The sequence below is a fragment of the Camelina sativa genome, chromosome 10, assembly GCF_030686135.1.
Source record: "Camelina sativa cultivar CO46 ecotype springtype chromosome 10, ASM3068613v1".
Taxonomy (NCBI): domain Eukaryota; kingdom Viridiplantae; phylum Streptophyta; class Magnoliopsida; order Brassicales; family Brassicaceae; genus Camelina; species Camelina sativa.
Window position 1 is genome coordinate 23,084,144 of NC_141889.1, and position 19,348 is coordinate 23,103,491.

A 19,348-nucleotide genomic window follows, 5' to 3' on the forward strand; every position below is an offset into this window, starting at 1 on the left:
CAGCAATGAGTCACTTCTAAGCACCTTGTATAGAGGAGTGCTTCCCAAGATACGAATGCTTCTTGACACAGCCTATAATGGCAATTTCCTCAACAAGAATGTGGAAGAAGGATGGGAATTAGTTGAGAATCTTGCTCAATCTGATGGCAATTATAATGAGGACTATGATAGGACCATAAGGAGCTCCTCAACTGATCAAGAGGACAAGTATAAGAAGGATTTGAAGATGGTCAATGAGAAGCTTGACAAGATCCTCCTCAGCCAATCCAAGTCCATTCACTTCATTGGTGAAGAGGAAGCTCCAGTTCAAGAGGGGGAGCCTGAATTTGCTGAGTTGTGCTACATGCAAAACCAGGGAGGATTCAAAGGCTACAACCAAGGAGGTCTCAAGAACAACAATCTCTCTTATAGGAGCACCAATGTGGCCAATCCTCAAGACCAAGTCTATCCACCTCAACAACCTCAACAGCAACAAAACTACATCCCCAAGCAACAACACCAAGTGTTCCAGCCCCAATTGTGTCCCCCACCAGGGTTTCAGACTAACCAAGGCCATGAACAAGACTTAAGAGCAATGATGCAACAGTTGTTGATTGGGCAAACACAAGGCAAGATTGAGGAAGCCAAGCAGTTTGCTGAGTTGAATCAAAGGCTCACATCACAGTATAATGATCTGAACATGAAGTTTGAAGGTCTCAACTCCAGAATGAAGTATATGGAGAGTAACATTGCCTCTACTTCAGCTCCTAAACCCAACCAACTCCCTGGAAAAGCTGTTCCAAATCCAAGGGAGTTCACTGCACAAGCCATTCATATCTCTGATGAGGAAGTCACTGAGGACAGTGAAGTCCAAGTTTGGGGGAATTCATTAGTTACTGAAGCCCCAAGTGACGTTTGTGCAAAGCAACTGGAGTCCGTTATTGCACTCGACCAAGTACTCGAACAGCCACTCGATCGAGTGCATGCTCGAGTGGTCGATCGAGTTGCAGACTCAGAAGCTGTCAAGCCTGCTAAGTACACTCCTCCTGCTTACAAGCCACCTCTTCCATTCCCAGGACGTTTCAAAGCACAAAATATTAAGAAGCTTAGGGAAATCATTGAGAGAAAGGAGATGATGGCTAAGCAACAAGAAGAAGAGAGGGTTTTAAAGGAAGAAGTTGTGGTTGAGGAAGTGTTGGCCATACAAGAGATCACCATTGCTTACCAAGAAGAAGAGAGAGGACCTGCCTTGGAACAGTATGATCCATATCCTCTCTACAAAGATTTTTTGCTTGATTTGTCAAAGAAGAAGGCTGAAGCTCAAGATGAGAAGGATCTTGAGGACCTTGGAGGAGTTATCATTCCAATCAAGCTTAAGGATCCAGGTCCATTCTATCTGTCTTGCACACTTAGCTATCTTCACTACAACCAATGCCTTTGTGATTTGGGAGCTTCAACAAGTGTGATGCCATACTCCATAGCACAAAAGCTTGGGAGAACTGATTTCAAGTCCACCAACCTTCATATATGTTTAGCTGATGGGTCAAACAAGGAGATAGTTGGAAGGTTGGAGAATGTCCCAGTCAAGATAGGGAAGGCAAGGGTTCACACTGGTTTTGTGGTGTTGGAGATGGACAAGGAACCTGAAGATCCAATCATTCTTGGAAGGCCATTCCTAGCCACTGTTGGAGCAGTTATTGATGTCAAAGAGGGTCTTGTGACCTTGAACATTGCTGAAGATATAGCCATGAAGTTTAACATCTATAACCCAACTAACCTTCCTACCATTGATGATCAACCTTTTACTATCAAGGACAAAGGAGGTCAAGAAGGTTCAAGTGGTGAAGCAACTCCAAAGGCTAAGCTCTCCTTTCAAGATGATTCTGTGAAAAAGCTTAAGAGGTCAGTTCAAGAGTTGACTAGTATGGTTGAGGATCTTCAAGTTAAGCTGAACAAGAGGTCCTTAAGGAAGGCAATACCAAGGCTCAAAATCAAGAAGAAACATGGTTTGTGTGTTAAGGGTGAGGTGATCAAGGATCAACTTCACAGTGATCAAGGATCAACTTCACAGTGATCAAGAGGTTCCAGGGAGGATTTCATCACCTCCTTGGTATATAAACCAAGTCTAAAAAGGACACCAAAGTCAAGCTTAGTGACTTTAAACAATCTCACTAGGGAGGAAGTCCCTAAGGTATCCTTTGTAAATATGGTTTATTTTCCTTGTAGTTTTGATGTGTTTTCTTTTTTGTTTGTGTTGGACAGGCCTTTAGGTGAGAATGTAGTTGGGTAAGGAGGGAATTAGACTTGGAGAAGGAGACTCGCAAGCCCACTCGACCTACCCACGAGAGGTACTCGACCGAGCTGGAAAGGAATTGAGGCCCATTTGATCTTCAAATCGCTAGAACGATCAAGTGGAGGGAAGAACAAGAAGAAAAATTTTGAAATTTCAAAGTTTGGTCAAGGTGCTCGACCGTGTACAGTCGAGTGTGGGGTCGAGTGGCAGCAAAAAGCAGGTCAAAGATTCCCATTTCAAATTTGAATAGGTATGGACGCTCCACCCTTGTCTCTTTGTCCCCTTAGCTTCTTTATATAGACTTTGCACGAAATTATACCTCTCACATTCTCTCACTTGCTCAAAACCATTGAATTCAAGTTTTAAAGTCTCTCTCATAGCTTATCTTTTGCTCAAGCTTAGTTCTTTCAAGTTTTTGGTTCACTAACCTATTAACTTTGAGCTTTGAGTCTATTCCCTTCAGTTCTATTTGAAAAATGTCTTCAAGAATCACTAGGAAGTCTCAACAAACCGCTGCAACCTCCATGGAACGTCATGATGCTAGCCTTGAATCAAGAGGAGAAGCTGGAAGGGCAACTCGACGCCCCACTTGATCATGCACTCGACCGAGTGGTGGTTCGAGCAGCCGGTCGAGCCAGATGCCGCGTCCAAGGAGAGAGAGAGTTGAGGAAGATCCTGAGAGGACTGAAAGTGAGGAGGAAAGGGAGTCAACTCTCAATGAGTTCATGAGGAGACACAAGGCCAAAGGGAAGAGGCCAGCAGTTGAGGTTGAACAAGAGGAGAGTGAGAATGAGAGTGAGGAAGAAAGTGAAAAAGAAGAGATAGAGGATGATGGAGAAGCTGAGTCCTGTGGGTTGTCAAAGAGGCAACTATATGATGCTTTCATGAGAAGGGAGTTCTTAGGGACTAGATATCCACACAAGGAAACCATGGAGAAGCTAGCCATTGGTGAAGATGTGGAGTATCTCTTTGAGAAGAGCAACCTAACCAAGTTTATGGGGCTTTGCATGGAGGACTACAAAGAAGAGAGTTGTGAGTTTCTAGCCACAGTCAAGCTGCATACATATGCAAGGAAGGATGCTGAGTTTGGAGCTGGTCACATTGCTTTCACAATCAAGGGGAAAAGGTATGAACTTTCAATGAAGAAGATAGCCAATGTGTTTGGTTTTGAGGTTGGGAGCAATAGGAGTTTGATGATTCCAAGAGAAGAGCTCTATGCTGTGTGGGAAACCATTGGGGACAACAAATACTACTCATCCTCCAATTCCAAGAGTTCAAGGATAAGGAGCCCTGTCCTAAGGTACTTCCACAAAGCTCTTGCCAACACCTTCTTTGCTAGGAAGGAAACTGGGAATATTAATGAGGGGGAGCTAAAGATGATTGATTTGGCTCTCAATGGAGTCATCTTCCAAGCAAGAAATGGCACCATCATTCTTGGGAGCACTGTGGAGACTGACCTAGCAATGGTGCTCACTGATCACATGATTTACTTGAGAAGTTGGGTAGGCAAGTTGGAGAATAAAGGATCAAGAGGAGCACTAACCATTGGAGGCATCATTACCCCAATCCTTCAAGCTGCTAAGGTTCCACTTAGAGGAGAAAGGATTTCACCAAGATGGATTGACACTAGCTACCTCACCTCTACTCTCATCCTAGCCAAGGAGATGCATCAAGGGAATCACATTTTCAACTTTGAACTTCTAACACTTGGGAAAAAGCAACTGATTTTGCCTAACCAAGAGCTCACCACCATTCAAGAAGGAGCCAACATTGACTTTTGGCCAGCTGAGGAGCATTTGTTTGATGGGATAGTTCAACTTAGAGTTGATGAAGCTGGAGATGTGCAAATGGCTGATGGAGAGGAGCAATTTTACTTTGAGGATTATGAGCTCAACCCAAGAGATAGTAGAGGAGTGAGGGAGGTACCAAGAGATTAACCCTTCTGCAAAAATGGAACAAATGGCATGGGAAGAGGTTTGATAAGCTGAGGAAGAAGGTGACCAACATGGCTAAGTCCATCAAGGGCTTAAAGAAGGAGATTGCTGAGTTGAAGAGTAGGAATTCTTCACCTACACCATCAAGCCCTTTGAGGAGGAGTAGCTCAACTAGAGCACTTTCTAGAGTTGCGAACCCTGTGGAACCAGCTAGGGCTTCAATGTATGAGCCAAATCAGAGGAAGAGGAGCTCAAGTACCCGAGAACAACCCTTTTCAAGGTACTCGACCGGGTCACTCGAGCACCCACTCGACCGAGCACCCCCAATGCACTCGGCCGAGTGCCAGCCCAAATCACCCTATGGTTTCCCACCTCCAGCTGCTTATCCAGGATATCAAAATTACCTTCCCATCCCACCCCAGTACTTCATGGATCCAGCACTCTACCAGCAGTTCTACCAGCAGCAAGGTCAACATTTTGACACTCGTGGTCCAGCTCGACCCCCCACTCGAGCACGTACTCGACCGAGTCCCGGTCGATCCCTGTCGTCGAGCTGCCCTAATCTCCACCTCCAAGTCACCAACAAGACCCCAACTACTCCTATGACAGCATGCAGATTGATGTGGACAACTACTTCCACAATCCCTAAGGTACCACTATCACCTTCCCTTGTAGATATCATTGCATTTGACATTGTGTTTTGTTTTTTTTTGTTTTTCATCTTGAATCCTCAATCAAATTTCTTTCACACAGGGACTGTGTGATTTAAGTTTGGGGGAGGGTTTGAGATAGCATTTTACATTGTGTTTTGTGATTCTTATTTCAAATTTTTAGCATAATCATGTTAATACTTGCATAGCATTTAAGGCATAGAAAAACCCTAAAAATTTGAAATTTTTTGCAAAAATCTTTATAAAAAAAGAGTGTTCATGTAGTTTGGACTGCACATTAGGATCTTGTTTAGCATGTTTCATGTAGGATTGTATAGTACTTGCATTAGGGATCTATGATGAGTATTCCCTTATTAGCTTGTTTATTCACTAGACTAGGATCAATGCCCAAGTTAATAGTACTTTGATGCTAGTTGAGTGGTTAAAATAAGATTGAACCAAGCCTTGAATTCCTACATTGCATTTGGTCTAAATTGAAGCATGTTGAGATTTGAAACCATTTCCTATTTATAAGAACCTAATATTGACTTTCAATTATCAATGTGTGCAATGCTTTAAACTCATGGATACCACATACATATTTGGATCATCTTCTTACTTTTTACCACTCTTGTTGATCCAAGTAGCTGATTTCCTCATTAAAAATCAGTTCCCCTACCCTTAAACCAAACCTTCTTTCAAGCCATGTTTATTCTTGTGTGTGTGAGGCCTATTTTTGGGATTGAGCTTGGTAGAAAGTGTTAGGTTTGAACTGACAAGAGTAAAGCCTTGTGTAGTTCTAGTTTGCATTTTTCAAACTAGATAGGACTAGGTGGTTCACTTGTTGGGTTTGGGACTTGGCTATTATGAAAAGAAAAGAGGAAAAAGAGAAAGAAAAGGTTAGAGTCTTTAGGAGGGGAATGTGTCTAAGAGAATTTAAAGTCTAGTGAAAGAATGGGAAGAATAAGGTTGTTTAAAGATGGTTCTAGTTAAAGAAAAGAAAGAAAGAAAAGAGAAGTCTAGCAAAATGCTTATATGTCTTAAGAATAAGAAGAAAAGAGAACCATAGCAAATAAGTAAGAATCCCTCATTCCACTAGAAAGATCAAATAAGAAACCTCTCCTAAGACTTTAAAACCAAAAGAGAAAATGGTGAAAAAGAAGAAAAGAAGTTAAAGGGTAGCACTAGGACCAATTGGGTTTAGATTGATAGGATAAATACTTTGGGTGCCTTTGGGTAGACAAGGTTTTGTTCTTGTATGTGTCTAAGTGTTCTTACCTTTAGCATTCTTCTAAAGCTCAATCCATTTTTTATGAGAGAACCTTGATATTGATAAGCCCTACTCTAAAAAGAGACCATCATTGTCTCTAAACCTTTTACTGCCAAGCCAAATGAGTTTAAGCATTGCATAGAATTGATTCATGTTCTTGATTAATGAATGTTAAAGGAAATGGTTGATTTGAATGCATGTGGATGTCTAAGGCTCAAATCAGTGAAGGTTGTGATATGCTTGTCTAAAATCTTTAAGTATAGCTCATTCAACTTGCATCATAGTACTAGTAACTTGGACATTGATTCTAGATAGTCTATTTGCAAGCTTTAGGATCTGAGATCCCACTTTCAAACCTCACCTACCTTCTTTTGTCTTGATTATTTGCTTGAGGGCAAGCAAAGACTAAGTTTGGGGGTGTTGATGTTCATATATTTTACCTTGTTTTCCCTTAGTTTATTCACAACTTTTGCATCTTTTGCTATCCATTTAGGCCATTATTGTGTAGCTTTAGGACTAATCATGCATTAGAGTATAGTTGCATTGCATTTGCATCTTTTCATGCATAAACAGGTGATTTTGGAGCTTAAGGAGCATGGAAGCAATGCTGAGGAGAAGTGAAGCAATCCTGAGGAGAAAACAAGAGAGTTAAGGCTGTAGAATCAAGGTCCGGAGTCCAACTCGACCGCACCACTCGACCACCACTCGACCGTGTGCTGAGGAGGACTCGACCGAGTGGAGAACGCATGAGAGAAGCCAGCTCGACCAGCCACTCGACCGAGCACTGGTCGAGTTGACCGAGCCGTTGACTACTTTGACTTTTTGTATTTTTAGGGCTTCCACCTCATCTCCTATATAAAGCCCTTGTACCTGCAGCCACCAAAGAGTCCAGCTTTTTAGAGAGTCAAAAACCTAGTTTTTACCTTTTTTAGATTTTATTCCTTTTGCACTTTTCTTTTATTTTAGATTTTGTACTTGTTTGAGAGAGAAAGACTAGATTCATATATTTTGTTTGTTTCATAACTTTCAAAGTATTAAGATTTCGAGTTTTATTCCTTCATCAATATTGTAGATCTCTGTTTCATCTTTCTAATGATGCAAGTTTCATTATTTTCTGGGTTTTTGACATATTTAACCATGTGTTCTTGTGAGTAGTTTGTTGAGGACCTTGAGGATGGGTTAGGCTGGGTTGATCTTGTGGTTTGTTTGATTTGGTCAAGCTTGATTGTTGTAGATCTCTTCTAGGCTAGATGATCTTAATGCTGATCCTATATCTGAGAGGGTAGGGTTTGATTTCAAGCATCTTAGCATCACACCAATGTCTAAGGAGCATAGATAAGGCTAGATCTAGAGCTTACCATTAGGCTTGCTAAGAGATTAGGAGTCTTGTTTGGTTTGAGATGTATAGCTTAATGCCTGCTTGTGTAGATTCTTTACTTTGTGAGAACAAGTCTAGAATTGCATAGGTTTGATTGTTTCTTGCCATGAGAGTGGATTAAACATGTATTAGAATAGTATGTCTAGAGATCAGCTCAAAGTTTGCTTAAGATTTGTTGACCAAGTTAGATAACCACAATGATTAGCTCAGCCCATGAATCCCTCCTCAAGGCCTTCTTTGTTTATTGAAATCTTAGCCTAAATATCATTGCTTGCTTGTTGTTTGATTAGTTTTAGCATTGCTCTGTTTTTCTTGTGTTGCTCTGTTTTCACGTTCAAGTCTAGCTCGACCACGTACTCGACCTACACTCGGTCGAGTGCTGCTCGAGTTCATCCCCAGAACTTGTGTTTTTGATTTGTGATTGTCTTGTTTCATTCATGTTTCATTTCCATTGCATTCACGTAGTTTCCTGTTCATTACTTGTCTTGCATTAGTTCATTAGCATAGTTTCTATCTCTGTTCTAGTTTCATTATAGCTTTAATTTGTCTGTTCTGTTTGCATTTAGTATCTTGTTCTAGTTGTTTTTACTTTCTGCATTTCATATCTCATTTTAGGATTGTTAGTGACAAACAATCTTTACAATTGGCTTGACTTAGACTCATATGCACATCTTAATTGTTCACAATCACTCAGATAGGATTGACACCTCTTATACTGCAACTGCATAAGGGGAATTGAAACACCCTGACTTCTATTCATTCCATACATCATCATTCCATACATCATTCATTCATACACCACAAAGAAAGTCAGTTTCAGTCAGCCATATTAAAGAAACCTGCAAAATGGACAAACTCGTTAAAAGTAAAAAGTTCCTCACAAGTGTTTACTCTCAAGTGTTTCACTCAGAAGTGTTTACTCTCAACTCTCAAAGTGTGTTCCAGTGACTCTCAAAGGTTCTAATAGAACAGAAACCAATCAAACCCAATGTGTTTTCCAAAACAATCGAAACAGAATCAACTCAATGAGATCCCAGAATGGACAAGAAAAGAATTGGAAACAAATAATTTTGAAAAGTTAGAACGAAATAGAATAAACTAGAACGGGTTCTTCTCCTTTGTTATTTTTTTTTTATTAGAACGGGTTCTTTTCTTTTTTTTGATAGAACGGGTTCTTTTTTATATAAAATTAAATACAAAATTAAATAAATAAAGATGAAGATGGAAGGATAGAAGATGAAATAAAGAAGATGATAGATAGAGAGAAGATGAAAAAACAGAAAATGATGGAAAGAAGGTGAAAGGTTAGAAGATACCACTTGATATGATTCTTGAGGCTCTGATACCACTTGATATGATGCTCCCAAGGATTCGGCACCTTCGACTTGGTTGATAGAGACACCTTTATTCTAAAGACGATGAAGCCTCAAGAATAAGGATGGTGGAATGAATGGTTGCGCAAGAGTTGCGGAAAGACTCTTGATATACCGGTTTGATCTTTCAGCCTCGCACCAAGGAGATCGGGGTTTTGACTATTGGAATCACACCAAGTATTCGGTTTTGATTGTTGGAATCACACCAATCAATCGGTTTTGTTCATAAAGAACAGAAGAGAATCACTCTAAAAAAGAAAAAGTTTTATAAAAAAGTTGGATTTATTATTTCATTATCTTACATGAGTTTATATATGAAAGAAAACTTGGTAACAAAGCCAAGTACTTATTATTCTTGAAGACTAAAAACATTAAAGATAGATAGTTGAATAAAGATTCAACTATTGGTGCAAGTATCCCTTTTTCCAAAGTGACTTTTGGTGCATGTATCTCTATTTTCGTCACTCCTCTTGGACCACAAAATAAAGTGATTATTTTGGGCTTTCTTGGACTTGAATTAGCTTCAAAGTGGGCTGGACTTGATAGGTATCATCCGCAAAATAATTTCCCATGCTCTCTTTTGCCATAAGCTCTTGTATTAGCCCATTAAGTACCTCCTTGATCTTTTAACTCTCTTTGAAACCTTGATCCAATTTGCTGATGAGAAACAACATTGGCTGTATCATTTCTTCATTTTGGGCTTAGTAGAAAACAACTCCTGGTTGCCAAACATAATTCTGGAAGCTCCAAAACCAATAGGACCTAAAACTTTTCAAGTGTAGAACTAGATCGGACCTTATGACCTCCTTTGGAAAATGGGGCCTAACCTTGTAGTTTGTTGGCAAAATATTGTGTTCTTGGGCTTTCTGGAAACATAAGAGATCTGACATCCTCCAAGTGATTTCGTGTCGAAATTGTTGTTGAGTTGATCTGTGTAACACGATCTTTGGCTCATATGCGAAACTGGGACTAGGACAGATTCACTGACTTGAAATATTCATATCTTTCACATATGAATTTCTCTTAATGTGATTCCAATTCTTAGTGATTCCATGATGGATCAAGATTCCAGAACGGTTTGTTTCATAGCTTGAATACTTCTGGATTGGTCGGAATCCTCCTTTCAATGCTCGTAGGTCGAAGTCGCGTAGCCATGAATTCACCGAAGTTGTAAAATGAATAACACTTTCATCTGAACTCTGATTGGACTGATTCCACCTCGAGATATGCTCTAGATGAGGTAAGAATGTATCCCAAATAGTGTTTTGGCTTGAAGAGTTGATATGTGACTTCGTTTGTGTTGAGCAAGACTCAAGGGTCATCTTGGATGGTCTCATGATCATATCAAAGAAGAAGAGAGTGATATCCACATGATATAGAGAGAATTTTTTTTCTCGGACAATCGTTCCTCTGTTCTCTCTCTTCTCTCTCATTCTCTTCACAAAAAAGTAGATCTCATTTTTCCACATTTTTCTTTTGTAATTTGTGCTTAATTACAGGTGTTGGTCTTGCAAAGAAGATCCAAGAGTGAGCAAGGGTCCTCTTCTACCGACAGTAGTGGCTTGGTTCTCTCTCTTTGGTGTAGTTATGGCTCCGGTAAGCGGAGAAGAAGATCTGGTGTAAGGGCCCCTGGTTTGAGGACGCCGATGGGTTATCGCTGGAGCTTCTCGGCTCCTCCATTTCAACGGCTCGTTGTAACTATAGTAGAAGCCAAAGGGTGAGTGGTGGGAAGTGCTTTTTCGTCGATGTGGTTAATGGCTCGATCCTTTTGGATCTTGTTGGCTGTCGCGTATTCTGGTTGCAGTTCGTCTGGGTGAGCTGTCAGCCTCTGCAACTGCCGCGAATTGTGTGTCCACCAGACCGGTTTGAAGTTGTCCTTGCTCGAGGGAGATCGAAGCCGGCAGTGGTTAAAGGAGGGGATAGATCGCAGTTTCGGCGGTTAGCTATGTCGGAAACTGCCAACGTCGATGTCGGTTTTCGGAAGTTGTACACACTGGGAGGGTTGTGAAACGACCTAACTCGTTTTTAAAAAAAAAATAATAAATAATAAATATAATAATAATAATAAATAACTTCAACTATTAGTCCCATACCCACTATCCACCTAACCACAAATACATTCAACAGCGGAAATAACGATATCAATAAATATCCAATCATCCAATAACCATTATTCCAGATATTCCAATAATCCATAATCAAATAACAAAAAACATAGAACCAGCAACCTAGCACTGTTCTACAGACCCAACTCTAGCAACCTAGCATAATCAGAAAACATCCAATCGAGTCTCTAGAACATCATCCTCTTCATTGCCTAGATTCCACGATCACACTTTGCCTTTACCTGCATCACAAACACAAATTGCAATGCATGAATATTTTATAAACACTCAGTAAGGCAATCCTCCCATCTACTAGGCTATACACATAAGCAATAGAGATACTCTAACCATCAACAACAATAAACAAACAAACTAGACTCTACATCAACCGACACAAAGCTTGCATCGACCGATGCTCCCATTGCATCGACCGACGCATGCTCGACATCACGCGAAAACCCTAATTGCATCGACCGACACCTCCACATGGCATCGACCGATGCTCTTAGGTTAAATCGCGCTATCCTCTCACTTGCATCGACCGACGCACAAAGTGCATTGACCGATGCATATGTCGAGCATCATTTTCCCCGAAGCTTCTCGTTGGATCTTCGTTCCTGCAACCACAAGACTCGATCCCAAGCTACAAGAAACCCTCACACAAACCTAAAAAATGTTCTAACAAGCCAAACAACACATAAACAAAGAGATCAGAGAATCTCCAGCTTAGATAAGCCATGATCATGCACTTACCTTTGCCACATAAGAAATCTGACCAAAACACAGGAAGAAAACGCTCCTAGGTAGGTCCTACAACAATCCCAACTACAGATCTCTACAGAAACAACTTCTAACTCCAAGAAATCACCATGAACACTCAAGAACACCAAGAACTCTCTTTCTCTCTTTTGTTTCTCTCAAAAGCGGCCAAGGTCGACTAATGAGACAAAAGAACGATTTAAGGGTTTTCCTTTTCCCTTTTGCGCTAAACGCAGCGTTTAACATAAGTCAAAACGCAGAAACTGAACCTGCATCGACCAATGCTCCTCCAGCATCGATCGATGCACATTCGAAACCAGGATTTGGTTTGCGGATGTTACAATTCTCTCCCACCAATTTAGATTCGTCCTCGAATCTCGAACAAAACATCAGCCAAGGACTCCCGTGCAACCGTCTCCACGGTCCGCACTCTTCCGACCGATATGCGAAAGGTCACATCTAGGCGATAGACGCACGTTCCAGACAATATTTGTTCTCAACTTTTGGACTTTTCTTTACTCGTAGGCCTAAACCTTGAGTTTTTATTGGCTCCTCATCGGGCCTAAGCCCGCATGCCATAATATATATAAGGAAGAATACTCATCTCTCGGGTTGCAACCCAACAGCGCACTCCCGGATCGTCATCTGAAGTCGATATACCAACCACACTCCCAACCCACAAAGTTGATGTTCATATATTTTACCTTGTTTTCCCTTAGTTTATTCACAACTTTTACATCTTTTGCTATCCATTTAGGCCATTATTGTGTAGCTTTAGGACTAATCATGCATTAGAGTATAGTTACATTGTATTTGCATCTTTTCATGCATAAACAGGTGATTTTGGAGCTTAAGGAGCATGGAAGCAATGCTGAGGAGAAGTGAAGCAATCCTGAGGAGAAAACAAGAGAGTTAAGGATGAAGAATCAAGGTCCGGAGTCCAACTCGACCGCACACTCGACCAGACACTCGACCGTGTGCTGAGAAGGACTTGACCGAGTGGAGAATGCACGAGAGAAGCCAGCTTGACCAGCCACTCGACCGAGCACTGGTCGAGTTGACCGAGCCGTTGACTGCTTTAACTTTTTGTATTTTTAGGGCTTCCACCTCATCTCCTATATAAGGCCCTTATACCTGCAGCCACCAAAGAGTCCAGCTTTTTAGAGAGTCTAAAACCTAGTTTTTACCTTTTTTAGATTTATTCCTTTTGCACTTTCTTTTATTTTAGATTTTGTACTTGTTTAAGAAAGAAAAACTAGATTCTTGTATTTTGTTTGTTTCATAACTTTCAAAATATTAAGATTTCGAGTTTTATTTCTTCATCAATATTGTAGATCTCTGTTTCATCTTTCTAATGATGCAAGTTTCAATATTTTTCTGGGTTTTTGACTTATTTCACCATGTGTTCTTGTGAGTAGTTTGTTTAGGACCTTGAGGATGGGTTAGGCTGGGTTGATCTTGTGGTTTATTTGATTTGGTCAAGCTTGATTGTTGTAGATCTCTTCTAGGCTAGATGTTCTTAATGCTGATCCTATATCTGAGAAGGTAGGGTTTGATTTCAAGCATCTTAGCATCACACCAATGTCTAAGGAGCATAGATAAGGCTAGATCTAGAGCTTACCATTAGGCTTGCTAAGAGATTAGAAGTCTTGTTTGGTTTGAGATGTATTGCTTAATGTCTGCTTGTGTAGATTCTTTACTTTGAGAGAACAAGTCTAGAAATGCATAGGTTTGATTGTTTCTTGCCATGAGAGTGGATTAAACATGTCTTAGAATAGTATGTCTAGAGATCAGCTCAAAGTTTGCTTGAGATTTGTTGACCAAGTTAGATAACCACAATGATTAGTTCAGCCCATGAATCCCTCCTCAAGGCCTTCTTTGTTTACTAATATCTTAGTCTAAATATCATTGCTTGCTTGTTGTTTGATTCGTTTTTGCATTGCTTTGTTTTTCTTGTGTTGCTATGTTTTCACGTTTAGTCTAGCTCGACCCTGTACTCGACCTACACTCGGTCGAGTGCTGCTCGAGTTCGTCCCCAGAACTTGTGTTTATGATTTGTGATTGTCTTGTTTCATTCCTGTTTCATTTCCATTGCATTCACTTAGTTTTCTGTTCATTACTTGTCTTGCATTAGTTCATCAGCATAGTGTCTATTTCTGTTATAGTTTCATTATAGCTTTAATTTGTCTGTTCTGTTTGCATTTAGTATCTTGTTCTAGTTGTTTTTACTTTCTGCATTTCATATCTCATTATAGGATTGTTAGTGACAAACAATCTTTACAATTGGCTTGACTTAGACTCATATGCACATCTTGATTGTTCACAAACACTCAGATTGGATTGACACCTCTTATACTACAATTGCATAAGGGGAATTGAAACACCCTGACATCTATTCATTCCATACATCATCATTCCATATATCATTCACCCAACCACAAAAAGAGTCAGTTTCAATTTGGCGCCGTTGCCCATTTGAGTTTGTTTTGTGACATTTAGGATCAATATTAGTCTAAGATTAAGTTCGTTTAAACACTTGTGAAGTTACTGAACTCGAATCTTCCTTTGCTTGGTTGTTTTGTGTTTCAGGTACCCACTCGACCACCTACTCGACCACCACTCGACCGAGCTGTGATCGAGCACTTGATCGAGCCAGAAGCCGGATCTAAATAGCCATTGAGCAACCAGCTATCCATGAGCAGAGACCAAGGCACATTGGTGCAGGAGATGCACCCAATACCCACAACCAAAGGGCTGGAATTGTGCCACCTTCAGTAGCAAACAATAACTTTGAGATCAAGAGTGGATTGATCTCAATAATACAAGCCAACAAATTTCATGGGTTGCCAATGGAGGATCCACTAGATCACTTTGATGAGTTTGACAGAATATGTGGACTCACAAAGATCAATGGAGTGAGTGAAGATGGATTCAAGTTAAGGCTCTTCCCATTTTCTCTTGGAGACAAAGCTCACCTTTGGGAGAAGACTCTTCCTACTAGAGCTATCACCACATGAGATGCATGCAAGAAAGCTTTTCTGGCCAAGTTCTTCTCCAATGCAAGGACTGCTAGGTTGAGGAATGAAATTTCTGGGTTTGCTCAAAGGAATAATGAGAGCTTTTGTGAAGCTTGGGAGAGGTTTAAAGGATTCCAAACTCAGTGTCCTCACCATGGCTTCAGCAATGAGTCACTTCTAAGCACTTTGTATAGAGGAGTGCTTCCCAAGATAAGAATGCTTCTTGATACAGCCTCTAATGGCAACTTCCTCAACAAGAATGTGGAAGAAGGATGGGAATTACTTGAGAATCTTGCTCAATCTGATGGCAATTATAATGAGGATTATGATAGGACCATAAAGAGCTCCTCAACTGATCAAGAGGACAAGTATAAGAAGGATTTGAAGATGGTCAATGAGAAGCTTGACAAGATACTCCTCAGCCAGTCCAAGTCCATTCACTTCATTGGTGAAGAAGAAACTCCAGCTCAAGAGGGGGAGCCTGAATTTGCTGAGTTGTGCTACATGCAAAACCAGGGAAGATTCAAAGGCTACAACCAAGGAGGTTTCAAAAACAACAATCTCTCTTATAGGAGCACCAATGTGGCCAACCCTCAAGACCAAGTCTATCCACCTCCTCAGCCTCAACCACAGCACCAAAACTACATCCCCAAGCAACAACATCAAGTGTTCCAGCCCCAATTGTGTCCCCCACCAGGGTTTCAGACTAACCAAGGCCAGGAACAAGACTTAAGAGCAATGATGCAACAGTTGTTGATTGGGCAAACACAAGGCAAGATTGAGGAAGCCAAACAGTTTGCTGAATTGAATCAAAGGCTCACATCACAGTACAATGATCTGAACATGAAGTTTGAAGGTCTCAATTCCAGAGTGAAGTATATGGAGAGTAACATTGCCTCTACTTCAGCTCCTAAACCCAACCAACTCCCTGGAAAAGCTGTTCAAAATCCAAGGGAGTTCACTGCAAAAGCCATTCATATCTCTGATGAGGAAGTCACTGAGGACAGTGAAGTCCAAGTTTGGGGGAATTCATTAGTTACTGAAGCCCCAAGTGACGTTTGTGCAAAGCAACTGGAGTCCGCTATTGCACTCGACCAGGGACTCGAACAGCCACTCGACCGAGTGCATGCTCGAGTGGTCGATCGAGTTGCAGACTCAGAAGCTGTCAAGCCTGCTAAGTACATTCCTCCTGCTTACAAGCCACCTCTTCCATTCCCAGGATGTTTCAAGGCACAAAAGATTAAGGAGCTTAGGGAAATCATTGAGAGAAAGGAGATGATGGCTAAGCAACAAGAAGAAGAGAGGGTTTTAAAGGAAGAAGTTGTGGTTGAGGAAGTGTTGGCCATACAAGAGATCACCATTGCTTACCAAGAAGAAGAGAGAGGACCTACCTTGGAACAGTATGATCCATATCCTCTCTACAAAGATTTTTTGTTTGATTTGTCAAAGAAGAAAGCTGAAGCTCAAGATGAGAAGGATCTTGAGGACCTTGGAGGAGTTATCATTCCAATCAAGCTTAAGGATCCATGACCATTCTATCTGCCTTGCACACTTAGCTATCTCCACTACAACCAATGCCTTTGTGATTTAGGAGCTTCAACAAGTGTGATGCCATACTCCATAGCACAAAAGCTTGGGAGAACTAATTTCAAATCCACCAACCTTCATATATGTCTAGCTGATGGGTCAAACAAGGAGATAGTTGGAAGGTTGGAGAATGTCCCAGTCAAGATAGGGAAGGCAAGGGTTCACACTGATTTTGTGGTGTTGGAGATGGACAAGGAACCTGAAGATCCAATCATTCTTGGAAGGCCATTCCTAGCCACTGTTGGAACAGTTATTGATGTCAAAGAGGGTCTTGTGACCTTGAACATTGCTGAAGATATAGCCATGAAGTTTAACATCTATAACCCAACCAACCTTCCTACCATTGATGATCAACCTTTTACTATCAAGGACAAAGGAGGTCAAGAAGGTTTAAGTGGTGAAGCAACGCCAAAGGCTAAGCTCTCCTTTCAAGATGATTCTGTGGAAAAGCTTAAGAGGTCAGTTCAAGAGTTGACTAGTATGGTTGAGGATCTCCAAGTTAAGCTGAACAAGAGGTCTTTAAGGAAAGCAAGACCAAGGCTCAAAATCAAGAAGAAATATGGTATGTGTGTTAAGGGTGAGGAGATCAAGGATCAACTTCACAGTGATCAAGAGGTTCCAGGGAGGATTTCATCACCTCCTTGGTATCTAAACCAAGTCTAAAAAGGACACCAAAGTCAAGCTTAGTGACTTTAAACAAGCTCACTAGGGAGGAAGTCCCTAAGGTATCCTTTGTAAATATGGTTTATTTTCCTTGTAGTTTTGATGTGTTTTCTTTTATGTTTGTGTTGGACAGGCCTTTAGGTGAAAATGTAGTTGGGTAAGGAGAGATTTAGACTTGGAGAAGGAGACTCGCAGGTCCACTCGACCTGCCCACGAGAGGTACTCGACCGAGCTAGAAAGGAATTAAAGCCCATTTGATCTTCAAATCGCTAGAACGATCAAGTGGAGGGAAGAACAAGAAGAAAAATTTTGAAATTTCAAAATTTGGTCAAGGTGCTCGACCGTGTACAGTCGAGTGTGGGGTCGAGTGGCAGCAAAAAGCAGGTCAAAGATTCCCATTTCAAATTTGAATAGGTATGGACGCTCCACCCTTGTCTCTTTGTCCCCTTAGCTTCTTTATATAGACTTTGCACGAGATTATACCTCTCACATTCTCTCATTTGCTCAAAACAATTGAATTCAAGTTTTAAAGTCTCTCTCATAGCTTATCTTTTGCTCAAGCTTAGTTCTTTCAAGTTTTTGGGTCACTAACCTATTAACTTTGAGCTTTGAGTCTATCCCCTTCAGTTCTTTTTGAAAAAAATGTCTTCAAGGATCACTAGGAAGTCTCAACAAACCGCTGCAAACTCCATGGAACGTCATGATGCTAGCCTTGAATCAAGAGTAGAAGCTGGAAGAGCCACTCGACGCCCCACTCGATCATGCACTCAACCGAGTGGCGGTTCGAGCATCCGGTCGAGCCAGATGCCGTGTCCAAGGAGAGAGAGAGTTGAGGAAGATCCTGAGAGGACTGAAAGTGAGGAGGAAAGGGAGTCAACTCTCAATGAGTTCATGAGGAGACACAAGGCCAAAGGGAAGAGGCCAGCAGTTGAGGTTGAACAAGAGGAGAGTGAGAATGAGAGTGAGGAAGAAAGTGAAAAAGAAGAGTTAGAGGATGATGGAGAAGCTGAGTCTTGTGGGTTGTCAAAGAGGCAACTTTATGATGCTTTCATGAGAATGGAGTTCTTAGGGACTAGATATCCACACAAGGAAACCATGGAGAAGTTAGCCACTGGTGAAGATGTGGAGTATCTCTTTGAGAAGAGCAACCTAACTAAGTTTATGGGGCTTTGCATGGAGGGCTACAAAGAAGAGAGTTGTGAGTTTCTAGCCACAGTCAAGCTGCACACATATGCAAGGAAGGATGCTGAGTTTGGAGCTGGTCACATTGCTTTCACAATCAAGGGGAAAAGGTATGAATTTTCAATGAAGAAGATAGCCAATGTGTTTGGTTTTGAGGTTGGGAGCAATAGGAGTTTGATGATTCCAAGAGAAGACCTCTATGTTGTGTGGGAAACCATTGGGGACAACAAATTCTATTCATCCTCCAATTCCAAGAGTTCAAGGATAAGGAGCCCAGTCCTAAGGTACTTCCACAAAGCTCTTGCCAACACCTTCTTTGCTAGGAAGGAAACTAGGAACATTAATGAGGGGGAGCTAAAGATGATTGATTTGGCTCTCAATGGAATCATCTTTCAAGCAAGAAATGGTACCATCATTCTTGGGAGCACTGTGGAGACTGACCTAGCAATGGTGCTCATTGACCACATGATTTACTTGAGAAGTTGGGTAGGCAAGTTGGAGAATAAAGGATCAAGAGGAGCACTAACCATTGGAGGCATCATTACTCCTATCCTACAAGCTGCTAAGGTTCCACTTAGAGGAGAAAGGGTTTCACCAAGATGGATTGACTCTAGCTACCTCACCTCTACTCTCATCCTAGCCAAGGAGATGCATCAAGGGAATCACATTTTCAACTTTGAGCTTCCAACACTTGGGAAAAAGCAACTGATTTTGCCTAACCAAGAGCTCACCACCATTCAAGAAGGAGCCAACATTGACTTTTGGCTAGCTGAGGAGCATTTGTTTGATGGGATAGTTCAACCTAGAGTTGATGAAGCTGGAGATGTGCAAATGGCTGATGGGGAGGAGCAATTTTACTTTGAGGATTATGAGCTCAACCCAAGAGATAGTAGAGGAGTGAGGGAGGCTACCAAGAGATTAACCCTTTTGCAAAAATGGAACAAATGGCATGGGAAGAGGTTTGATAAGCTGAAGAAGAAGGTGACCAACATGGCTAAGTCTATCAAGGGCTTAAAGAAGGAGATTGCTGAGTTGAAGAGTGGGAATTCTTCACCTACACCATCAAGCCCTTTGAGGAGGAGTAGCTCAACTAGAGCACTTTCTAGAGTTGCGAACCCTGTGAAACCAGCTAGGGCTTCAATGTATGAGCCAAATCAG

The 19,348-nt window shown here is 41.2% G+C and overlaps 1 non-coding gene across 1 annotated transcript; it reads right to left on the minus strand.

The window, feature by feature from the left end:
* Nucleotides 1–14,812: 14,812 nt before the first annotated feature.
* LOC147937218 (small nucleolar RNA R71) lies at nt 14,813–14,919 on the minus strand. Its single transcript, XR_015569734.1, has one exon. It is a non-coding gene; the product is annotated as a small nucleolar RNA R71 (small nucleolar RNA).
* Between the last annotated feature and the right edge of the window lie 4,429 nt (nt 14,920–19,348).